The 10,419-nt window shown below is 47.6% G+C and overlaps 1 pseudogene; it reads left to right on the top strand.

Moving 5' to 3' along the window:
• Positions 1–4,354: 4,354 nt before the first annotated feature.
• Positions 4,355–7,716, top strand: LOC150050535 (UDP-GalNAc:beta-1,3-N-acetylgalactosaminyltransferase 2 pseudogene; annotated as a pseudogene).
• The last annotated feature ends 2,703 nt before the right edge of the window (positions 7,717–10,419 follow it).

The raw sequence follows: 10,419 nt of genomic DNA, 5'->3' as shown, positions 1-10,419 counted from the left end.
CTCTCTCTCTCTCTCTCTCTCTCTCTCTCTCTCTCTCTCTCTCTCTCTCTCTCTCTCTCTTCCTCTCCGTGTGTGTGTGTCCATATTGGGTCTGGAATTCAGGTCCTGGGTGCTGTCCCATACCTTTTCTGTTTAAGGCTGGCTCTCTACCACTTGAGTCATAGATCCACTTCTGGCTTTTTGTTGGTTAATTGGACATGGGAGTCTTATAGATTTTTCTGCTGTGGCTAGATTTGAGCAAAGATTCTCAGATCTCAGCTTCCTGAATAGATGGGATTACAGGTGTGAACCACTGTACAGGTCTTAAGAGAAGACACTTGATAGAAAAAGTAATCAAAAGGAATCATTTGTCCTGGTTTTGGGATAACAGGTCCTGTTTAACTCTTATCTCTACCACTCCCCTCCTGAAAGACTGTGAATGAATTACTTTCCTTCTGTGTATACCATTATATAAAACAGCAAAGAAAATATAAATGTACAGTGCCTGCTTTGGATGTATTCATCCCGGCAGGACTACACTGACTAATACAGGTATTGCAGCCCTGGCACATCATGGGTAATAAATACATAAATGGCTATGGATGCCCAAGCAATAAGTGTCACAAACTATACCTATCTTAAAGGGATGGATAAATCCAGTCATCCTTCCATCTCTAAGGGTCCCACATTCTTCAATTCAACCAACCTCTACTGGAAAATATCAGAGAGGAAATGGCACCTGTTGTAAATTTGTACAGATTTGAGTTTCTTGTTATTATTCCTTAAACAATGCCTTCAATTGTTTACATAGCATTTGCAATGTAGTACTAGGTATTATAAGTAATCCATAGGTGATTTAAAGTACACAGGAAAAGTCACATGCAAATGCCGCTCCATTTATATAAGGAACTTGAACATCGATGGATGTGGGTCTCCATAGAGGTCCTGGAGCCAATCTCTTGCAGATACTGAAAGACAAGTGTATAGTACAAGCCTCAGAGTTCAGAGTGAAGCATGCCCACACACAGTTTTCAAGGGAGTTAGACAAGCAATGTCTCCAGTCATTCTTCTGGTTCAGGTGATCTGAGGTCCTGCAGGTCCCAGAAAGTCTGTGCAGCTTAAGGCTGCAAGGGTCTGGGGTTGTAAAAACCTGAATGGCAGTTAAGTAGAGTTTGCTAAGGTGGGAGCATTTAAAGGTTGGTAAAGTGTCTGCAAATGTCTACCCTGCTTCCCATCCCAGCCCTAGCCTGCAGACTGGAGACATGCTGTTGCTGGGAGGGGCTGAGGCTATTTACTCTGAGCTCAGAGTAAATCAACAGAAATGAAGATAGGAGCCAGGCAGGGACACAGTCCAAGTCAGACTCTGGAAACCCAGGGCATACAGAGGACACTGGTGAGCAACTGGTTTTAGCCTGTAGACCAGGTAATGACTGGACATTTAGCCCTGGGTGCTGTTACCCAGAGCTTTCTTCCAGACTTACCCAGTGCTCTCTGGTTAGTCTTACCCCTCCCAGCCCCTACACAGGCTCCCCTGCTGATTGGTTCTCTCTTCCTGCAATGTGGATTAAGATGAGCTCAGGGTGGAGGGATAGGGTGGAGTGGTGTAGAAGGATGAAGGAAAAACTTCATTGGTCATAGACATCAAATGTTCAGTTTTTGTGCTGCTGAGTCTGAGCGAGGTGGCCATATATTTTCTCTTCTGCATCCATAGGAGGAGAGGAAAGCTTTAGAACCAAATGCATCAGCACTCGTCACTTTCTATTGCTAACCTAGGGTAAAACTTCATATTTAGGACTTCATCTACATCTCCCTCCACAAAACAAGCACTCCTATAACATCCTATAGAATTATATTTCAAGATTAAAGCAAAGAGCATTCACCAGAGACTGCAAATCCAGCTGGAGAGCAGACATTTTTAGCCCACACAGTCCATTTTTAAATTGTAAAGTATTTGCCAAGATTTAAAAGTAGAGAGAACATCACATAAAAAGAGATTTCTAGCTTTTCTTGCAGAAAGTACAAAATCTGACAAGCACAGTCCTGAAATCCTGGCCTAGAACACGGAGTCCTCAAAACCAAGGGTGCGTCAGAATTATTGGGAGGGCTTATTAAAACATAGGCTGTGTGATTGCTCATCCTCTGAGTTTTGATTTATTACGTCTACTCTGAGTTTTGATTTATTACGTCTAAGGTGAGAGTTGAGAATGTGCATCTCTAGCAGGATTCTAGGTCGTACCGATACTGCTGGTTGGAAGATCATAGTTGGATCCTAGAGCTAAGTAGATCTTCTGTCATTCATTCATTCATTTTTGTTTTGTCCTGGTACTCAATGGTATTCCAGGCTGATGCGCTACCTCTTAGGTCACATCTCCACTCCAGCTTTTCTGTGGGTTAAATGGAGCTGAGAGTCTTTTAGTCTCCCTAGGCTGATTTCAAGTCAGGATCCTCGGACTTCAGTCTACTGAGTGGTGAGGTTCACAGGCTTGATCCACCAGCGCCCAGCCGCTATCTTTATGGGGAAGTACTGGTTCTGGTTTCCCACAGTCCCTACCAGTTCTCATTGTCCCCGATCACTTCCTCCAGAGACCTCCATGCAGGTGGTTCGCCGGCCCACCTCTTCTGGAGGGCATTTCAAGTTTGTGACTTGTGGCATGGCTATATAGGAAGTGTTTCCTGCAAAGTAGCTTCACTTTGTTTATAGATTAGGTCATTTCACAGATAAAGACACTGACTTAGCTAGGCAAGGGGACGTGCTGGCAGAACAGCAGCCAAGAAATCAGGAAGAAGACACTTATCAATGGGTTTTGCTACTAAGATCTCGGTTATTTCAGCACCCTCCCCCCTCTCACACACACACACACACATCTGAGGTAAAATTTGGGCATGACTGGTTATGTGAATGTGGACTACTGCTTATCAAGGAGGAAGGGAAAGGAAAGAAGGAAGGGAAGGTTTATAAGGGAAGATGATGTAGTCATCTGTGGACTTACGCTCTATAAAGTCATTGTAAACCAACAATGGTAGAGATCTGAGAAATCGGGGGGGGGGGGGGGGACAATGACTTTAGCTATGTATCTATACCTTCAAGCTGTGTCTACTTGAACTGTTGGACCCAGTGAACCTTCTTTTCATTTTATGTCATTCTCTCTGAGTTTATTGGATATTTTGTTTGGTTACCTACCATCTGTTTATCCACTTCTTTGGCACTCCTGGGGCTTGAACTCAGGGCCTGAGCACAGTCCTTTTTTCTGATATAGCATCCACTTTTTTTTTTTTTGCCAGTCCTGGGCTTGAGCTCAGGGCCTGAGCACTGTCCTTGGACTTTCTCAAGGCTAGAGCTCTACCACTTGAGCCACAGTACCATTTCTGGCTTTTTTTTTTTTTTTTGGATGTCAGGGGTGAATTTATTTTGTCAGCAGCAAGAGGGCAGTTTGCTGTTGAAACAGCCAGAGTGAGACAAATGGCTTCAACCTTTCCTTTTCTTCAGGTCAACATTCAGGGAGGGGCAATAGCCTTGGGCCATCCCCTTGGAGCATCTGGCTGTAGGATCTGGCTTTTTTTTCTATGTATGTGGTACCTAGAAATTGAACCCGGGTCTTCGTGCATGCTAGGCAAGCACTCTACCACTAGGCCAAACTCCCGGCCCAGCATCCACTTTTTTCTAGACTGAGACTGGGATAGAAACTAGGTACCTGATGCTTTTACTCACGGGCTGGTGCTCCACCAACGGAGCCATGCCTCTGACCCTTGATAAAACATTCTGATTTGAGTTTGAGGGATGGCTCGTCCTCCGGGAGATGTTACATGGGAGGAAGGACTGTCAAAGGGTCTGAGCTATACCACTGGCCAATCAGAAGATGTCCCTGGGTCTTTAATCCCGAATAGTCCAAGGGAGGGTAGACCCACTCCATCCCCACACCGCGTTCATACATTTCCTCGTCAGTCATTCCAAACTCAGAACCTGCAAGAGTAAGAGGACGATATGGAGGGTGAGGGGGCCTGAGAAATTGTAATCCAGAAGACCCAGGGTCAGAGAGCTCTGGTTCAGTGCTCTAGGGAAAGCAGGGAAACTGGGGGCTTTAATAGACAAGTGGTACAAAGACCAGGAGTTTGGCCTAGTGGTTTACCTAGCATGCACAGTACCACCTACATAGAAAAGGCCGGAAGTGGTGCGGTGGCTCAAGTGGAAGAGCTCTAGCCTTGAGAAAACAACCCAAGAACAGTGCTCGGGCCCTGAGCTCAAGCCTAAGGATTGACAAAAGAAAAAAAAAGAACAGGTGCAGAATGACAGGGGTTCTGTAACCATGGAAGATAAGGAAAGGAATGTGTATGCTTCATAAAACAGGCATTCTGGGGGAGGCCAGGCTCCGGGCCGATGGCGCGGGTCGCCCTGGGCGCGAGCCAGGCGCCCTGGTCGCGCGGGCGGCGGCGCCGCGGGTCGGGCTCGGCGTCCACAGCCCCCTCGCTCTCGGCGGCGGGGATGCAGCCCGGCCCGGAGAGCGGCGGGGGCGCGAGGGGAAGCCGGCGGGGGCGGCCAAGGCGAACCTGGCTGGTGCTGCTGTGCCCGTGCGTGCTCGGGGCCGCGCTGCACCTCTGGCTGCGGCCGCGCTCCCCGCCGCCGCCCCCCGCGCGCGCCCCGTTTCCTCCGTGGAAATGGAGCCACTACGATGTGGTAGTTGGTGTGCTGTCTGCTCGCCACAACCACGAGCTACGCAATGTGATAAGGAACACCTGGCTGAAGCACGTGACACGGCATCCAGTGTGGAGCCAGCGAGTGCTCGTCAAGCTCGTCATGGGCGCTCGCGGCTGCGCGGGGCCGGTGGAAGACAGGGAGGACCCCCACGCCTGCCGCCTGCTCAACATCACACACCCAGCTTTGGATCAGAGAATTGAGGCATTCGGCCTGTCCGAAGACGCCTGGTCGGGGCTGTCCAAGGACCGTGTGGTCGGCGTGAGCTTCCGCGTGCTCTGCCCCATCGGCATCTCCGGCCTCGGCGTGTTCTACGCCGCCGCCGCGCTGGGCTTTCGGCGGAACATCACCGTCAAGCGCTACCCGGCGGAGCAGGAGCAGCCTCTCTTGTGGTACAAGCCTGTGGAGCAGTTCGTCTTACCCGTGAGCTTTGCGGGCACAATCGTGTGGGAGAGCCAAGACCTCCACGGCCCCGTCTCCAGAAACCTCCACCGCGTGGCGGTCAACGACGCAGGGGGCGTCCTGCGAGTCCTCCCGGCGGCCGAGGGCGCTCTGCCCCCCGAGCTGCTGGAGGGTGTGGAGGGAGGGGCGGGCGGCTTCGTCTACACCATTCAGGGCGGGGATGCGCCGGTGCGCAGCCTCCACTCTCGGCCCCAGAGACTTCGGGAGGAAGACGCCTCGCTGCGGGAGGAGAGTCGGGTCTACGACGACATCGTCTTCGCGGACGTGGTTGACACTTACCGAAACGTTCCTGCAAAGCTGCTGAACCTCTACCGACGGACCGTGCAGAGCACCGGCTTCGCGTTGCTGCTGAAGACAGATGACGACTGCTACATCGACTTCGAGGCTGTGCTTCACAGAATTGCCCAGAAGAATCTGGAGGGGCCAAACGTTTGCTGGGGAAATTTCAGGTTGAACTGGGCGGTGGATCGAATGGGGAAGTGGCAGGAGCTGGAGCATCCCAGCCCCGCCTACCCTGCCTTTGCCTGCGGTTCAGGGTACGTGATCTCCAGGGACATTGTCGACTGGCTGGCAGGCAACTCCGGGAGGCTCAAGACCTACCAGGGTGAAGATGTAAGCATGGGCATCTGGATGGCGGCCATAGGACCAAAGCGACACCAGGACAGCCTGTGGCTGTGTGAGAAGACGTGTGAGGCGGGCATGCTGTCTTCCCCTGAGTACTCCCCGCGGGAGCTGAGGGCCCTGTGGGAGCTGCGGGAGCTGTGCAGGGACCCCTGCCAGTGTGGCGCCTGACTGCCGCGAGTCCACAGGCCGGGCCTAAGGACTGGACAGATCAGAGGGAAAAGCCCAAAGCCTGGCGACAGAAAACACAGTCTTTCTGGATGGTCCTTGGCTGGCACTTTAACCTGTAAGCAGTGTCTTAATGTTTGCACAAACCTCCTTAATGTCAACTCGTACTGTAGCATAGGAAAAGTTTTTACTTATATATTGAAAGATTTAAAAAATACCAAATTTTTTTTATAAAAAGAGAAATATTTCTAAGTCCTAATGCACGGTTATCCATTATTATTATTATTTTTGGTTAAAACATGGCCTCATTCAGAAATTTTTAGTAGGAACTCAGTTTGAATCTCAACTTGGGTTGTAACAATAGCTGTGTGTAACTAATTAGGACAAGTGCAGGCTTAAAAAATTCAACTCAAAAAAGCACTGTGTGACCACGGATGTGAGCAGTGGTCACTTATACCAAAGCCTGAGGTTGCTGGAAGTGTCAGACTCAGAGGAGCTGACCCAATGGGCAACTTGACCTTGAATGTCTTTAAAACCAGGGTCCAGAACTAAGGGTGACGTTGGTTCCTTTTCACTTTTTATAAGATAAACTAAATCCAAGTTTCTTTCTGCCACTTAACACAGGTCCTGAAAATCATAGGTTAGCACTTGTATTGAACACTGACTTGTTTGTGAATGTGGATGGAACACCTCTCAGGATTTAGTGCCATGGAGATTTCTAAATGGCTGACACTTCCCCCCTATTGTTGCCTGATAAGGGTCTAGAAATGATTGAATATAATCATATAGATTTGAATCAGGTAATCTGTAGAAAACTTAAGCTTAGGTATATCTATGAGGCAAAGGCTATGACTAATGTACATTCTCTTAAAAATAGAGAACTTATCTCCCCAGTAACCAGTCAAATGTATTTTTGATACCTTAGAAGATAGCGGTCCCAGGAGGAATTCCGTTGAAGCAGTCTTATGGAAGATGCAACCATGTCTATGCTCATCAAGACTAGCACATTTGTTTAATCTTCCCATAATGAGCTAAATAAGATCAGAAAGTCACTAGTAGTCAAAGCCTTTATTATTACGATTATACACACAAGCCTAGAAATGGTATTTTTTCCCAAAGGACCTGTCAGCCCATCCATCATTGGTTACCATCGTACTAATAGACAAGCTCCATTTTCCACAGAATAAAACTGTAAGGATTGCAGGTCATTGGGTAGTTCGATTTCTCTGCCCGGCATCTAAAGTGAGAACCAAGAGAATGGGAGTAAGAAAGCTATGACCAGCTATGCTGTTCTCTGTGCTGCGCCTGACCATGGATAGCGTATCAGGTACTCTTTAAACTGTTTGATGGCACATGTCACTCATGGGGACTTACTTTGAGACTCTCGTAGGACAGTAGATTTTCTGACACAGGAACTTTGAGAAGCCGTGACAGCAGTCCCTTCACCTTTTGGACTATCATGGAGTCTGTCAAGGGAAGAATCACAGTTCCTTGTTAGCTGAGTAAGCTGGGAGGGCTTTCCTGCACCGTGTGTCATTTGAAATGGAACCATTGACTCCAGTGGCACGGAAAAGGGATGCACCCGCACCCCACCTCCACATCTCTCAATCTGAACAAATGAGAAGGGGCTCGCTGAGCTTCCTCAGTCAGCCTCTGTCACCTGAGAGCCTAGACCCCAGCCCTGGAGGGGAAGCTAAGAGTACAGCAAGATCCCAGTACACACCCTCCTGCCACGAGCTGCCCTGAGAGACACACTCACACCCCTGCACCTACACACCTGCTAGCCCCTTGGGAATGAAACCAACGTGAGCAAATGCCTTGGTCTGTTCAGAACACATCAGAAGGTCTTTCCAAAGATGGGTTGTAGTAAATAGTGGATATTTTAATTATAAATCAATTTCTTTGAAGCTTTAGCTGATGATACAGCAGTAGTGTGGTGTACCCACAGATACTGCAATGGAGTCAAATATTTTTCTATCAAATCATTTTTGTACAAGCTGTGTTTTTATGGAACTTGGGATAAATAAATGTTTATTTTAGAATTAAAAAAACAGGTATTCTGGAATCTCCTGATATACATCTTAAGCCTCTGGACTCAGCTTAATCATCAGTTCTGTGTAAGCCTGTGGTCAAAGGAGAAAGGTGGCCAAAGTTCACATTCTTTTTTTTTTTCTTTTTTTTTTTTTTGCCAGTCCTGGGCTTGAGCTCAGGGCCTGAGCACTGTCCTTGGATTTCAAGGCTAGAGCTCTACCACTTGAGCCTCAGCACCACTTCGGGCTTTTTCTATTTATGTGGTACTGAGGAATCGAACCCGGGGTCTTCATGCATGCTAGGCAAGCACTCTACCACTAGGCCAAACTCCCAGCCCCAAAGTTCACATTCTTATACAGAGGTTTGAAAAGTACAAAGGTCTTACCCCTTATTGGCTTCCAAACTGTAGTCTGAAAAGCTCTCTCAGTGTTGTTTTCATTGCAAGTTTTCCTTTAGTTTCCACACCCTCTTTCTTTTACAAGAGCTAGAGTTGTTCTCTGTTGTTAGAGACCAAAGCAATCTGGCACCCTATGCTGGGCTCATCTTTGAGCTCCTAACTTCCAAATTCAGTTTTTTCTTACAGTCTTCATTCTTATCTAACTCAAGATTAAGACTTTTATGGCATAAATACAGTAATAGTAAAATTAAATCTGTTGTACAAAAAGGTTTTTTTTTTCCACGGTAAAAAATTCCATGAAAACAGAGCTCCTCTACTTCCTTGAGTCATTTTTTATGAATCTCCAAGGGCTTTTAAAAGCACAAGTTTAGAGCCTGAGGCTGGTGACTCACTCTTGTAATCCTTGCTACTCGGGAAACTGTGATCTGAAAATCTTGATTCAAAGTTAGTCTGAGCAGGAAAGTCAGTGAGACTCTTTGCTCCAACTAACCACCAAGAAAGCTGGAAGTGGAGCTGTGGCTCAAGTGGTAGGGTGCCTGCTGTGAGCAAAAACACCGAAGGGACTGTGCTCAGGTCCTGAATTCAAACCTGAGTACTGGCAAAGAAGAGGAGGAAGAGGAGGAGGAGGAGGAGGAGGAGAAGGAGGAGGAGGAGGAGGAGGAGGAGGAGAAGAAGAAGAAGAAGAAGAAGAAGAAGAAGAAGAAGAAGAAGAAGAAGAAGAAGAAGAAGAAGAAGAGGGCAACGATGACAACAATAATGACAAGGAGAATGTGGGGAAGAGGAAGAAGGAAGAAAGAAAAGAAATAAACAAGAGGGGCCGGGAGTTTGGCCTAGTGGTTAAAGTGCTTGCCTAGCATGCACGAAGACCCGGGTTCGATTCCTCGGTACCACATACATAGAAAAAAGCCAGAAATGGTGCTGAGGCTCAAGTGGTAGAGCTCTAACCTTGAGAAAGTCCAAGGACAGTGCTCAGGCCCTGAGCTCAAGCCCAGGACTGGCACAAAAAAAAATAAAATAAAATAAACAAGAACAACAAACCCCAAAAGCACAAGGCTAAAACTTTTTATTTAAGACTTTGGAGACAAAGAGCTTCAGGTTTTGGTCCCAACTCTATTATTGGCAATGTGACCTCAAAGAAGAGATTAGCCTTTCCTTTGATTTTCATATGGAAATAAAACCTCCCAAGGTTTTTAGATGAATATAAATATTCCATGCTTGGCACATGGGACAAACTCAGTAAATGACAATGACATTGTACCTCTCTTCCCTTCAGAGATTCGCTCACCGCTACAGGGCAGGGGACTCTCATTCGGATGCCATTTTGTCCATCTGTGGTATCCAGCAAATCCCTATTTCCTCATCTGTGAGTGGGTGTTGGCCCTTTCAGTGGGCACCTTGTTTGTGATGGTGAACATAAAGTACTAGTAATGTGCCAGACACATAGTAGGTACTCAGTCCATGTCAATTTCCATCTCTAACCACTTTTCTGAGGCTACAATGCTCAGTCTCTCTTTCTATTCTCTCTCCATTGCTTTCTTCCTTCCTCAGTTATGGCTTGGGTCTCCCATGCACTCAATACCTTCAGCCATGAGGCCTGCTACAACACCTGCCCTTTCTTGTACAGCAGGAGGTCCACAATCACTATGCCATTGCAGACATCCCCTCCCTCCCCATCCAGTGTCCCTAAGTCTGACTTCCTTCTGAGCATCTTTCCTATGGTCTCCTCTGCATTCCTATTACCTGCAGGCTGTGGTAGCCTCACCCCTACATACTCACATGTCCCCACACCCTTTACTCTGCACCATTGCATATCCTCACTGGAACGTCCAACATGCATCCCAGACGCCTCTCCAAACTGTGCTCTTGATTGCCACCATGGCCATAACTTGTCTCTCCCACTCAGGCCAAACGTAGCCTTAGAATCATCCACACCTATTCTCTTTCTCCCTTCACACACAGCAATCTACCTGAAACCCTGGTGGCTCTGTAGGGATACTCCCAGAATGCACCACTCACCTCTTCCACCATCCCCATCTGCTTCAAGGACTATAATGTGACCCCTCCACCACTG

Source organism: Megascapheus bottae, chromosome 18 (assembly GCF_031878675.1).
Source record: "Megascapheus bottae isolate mThoBot1 chromosome 18, mThoBot2.hap1, whole genome shotgun sequence".
Taxonomy (NCBI): domain Eukaryota; kingdom Metazoa; phylum Chordata; class Mammalia; order Rodentia; family Geomyidae; genus Megascapheus; species Megascapheus bottae.
Note: the sequence above shows the minus strand (reverse complement) of the source record. Positions and strands in the feature narration are given on the sequence as shown.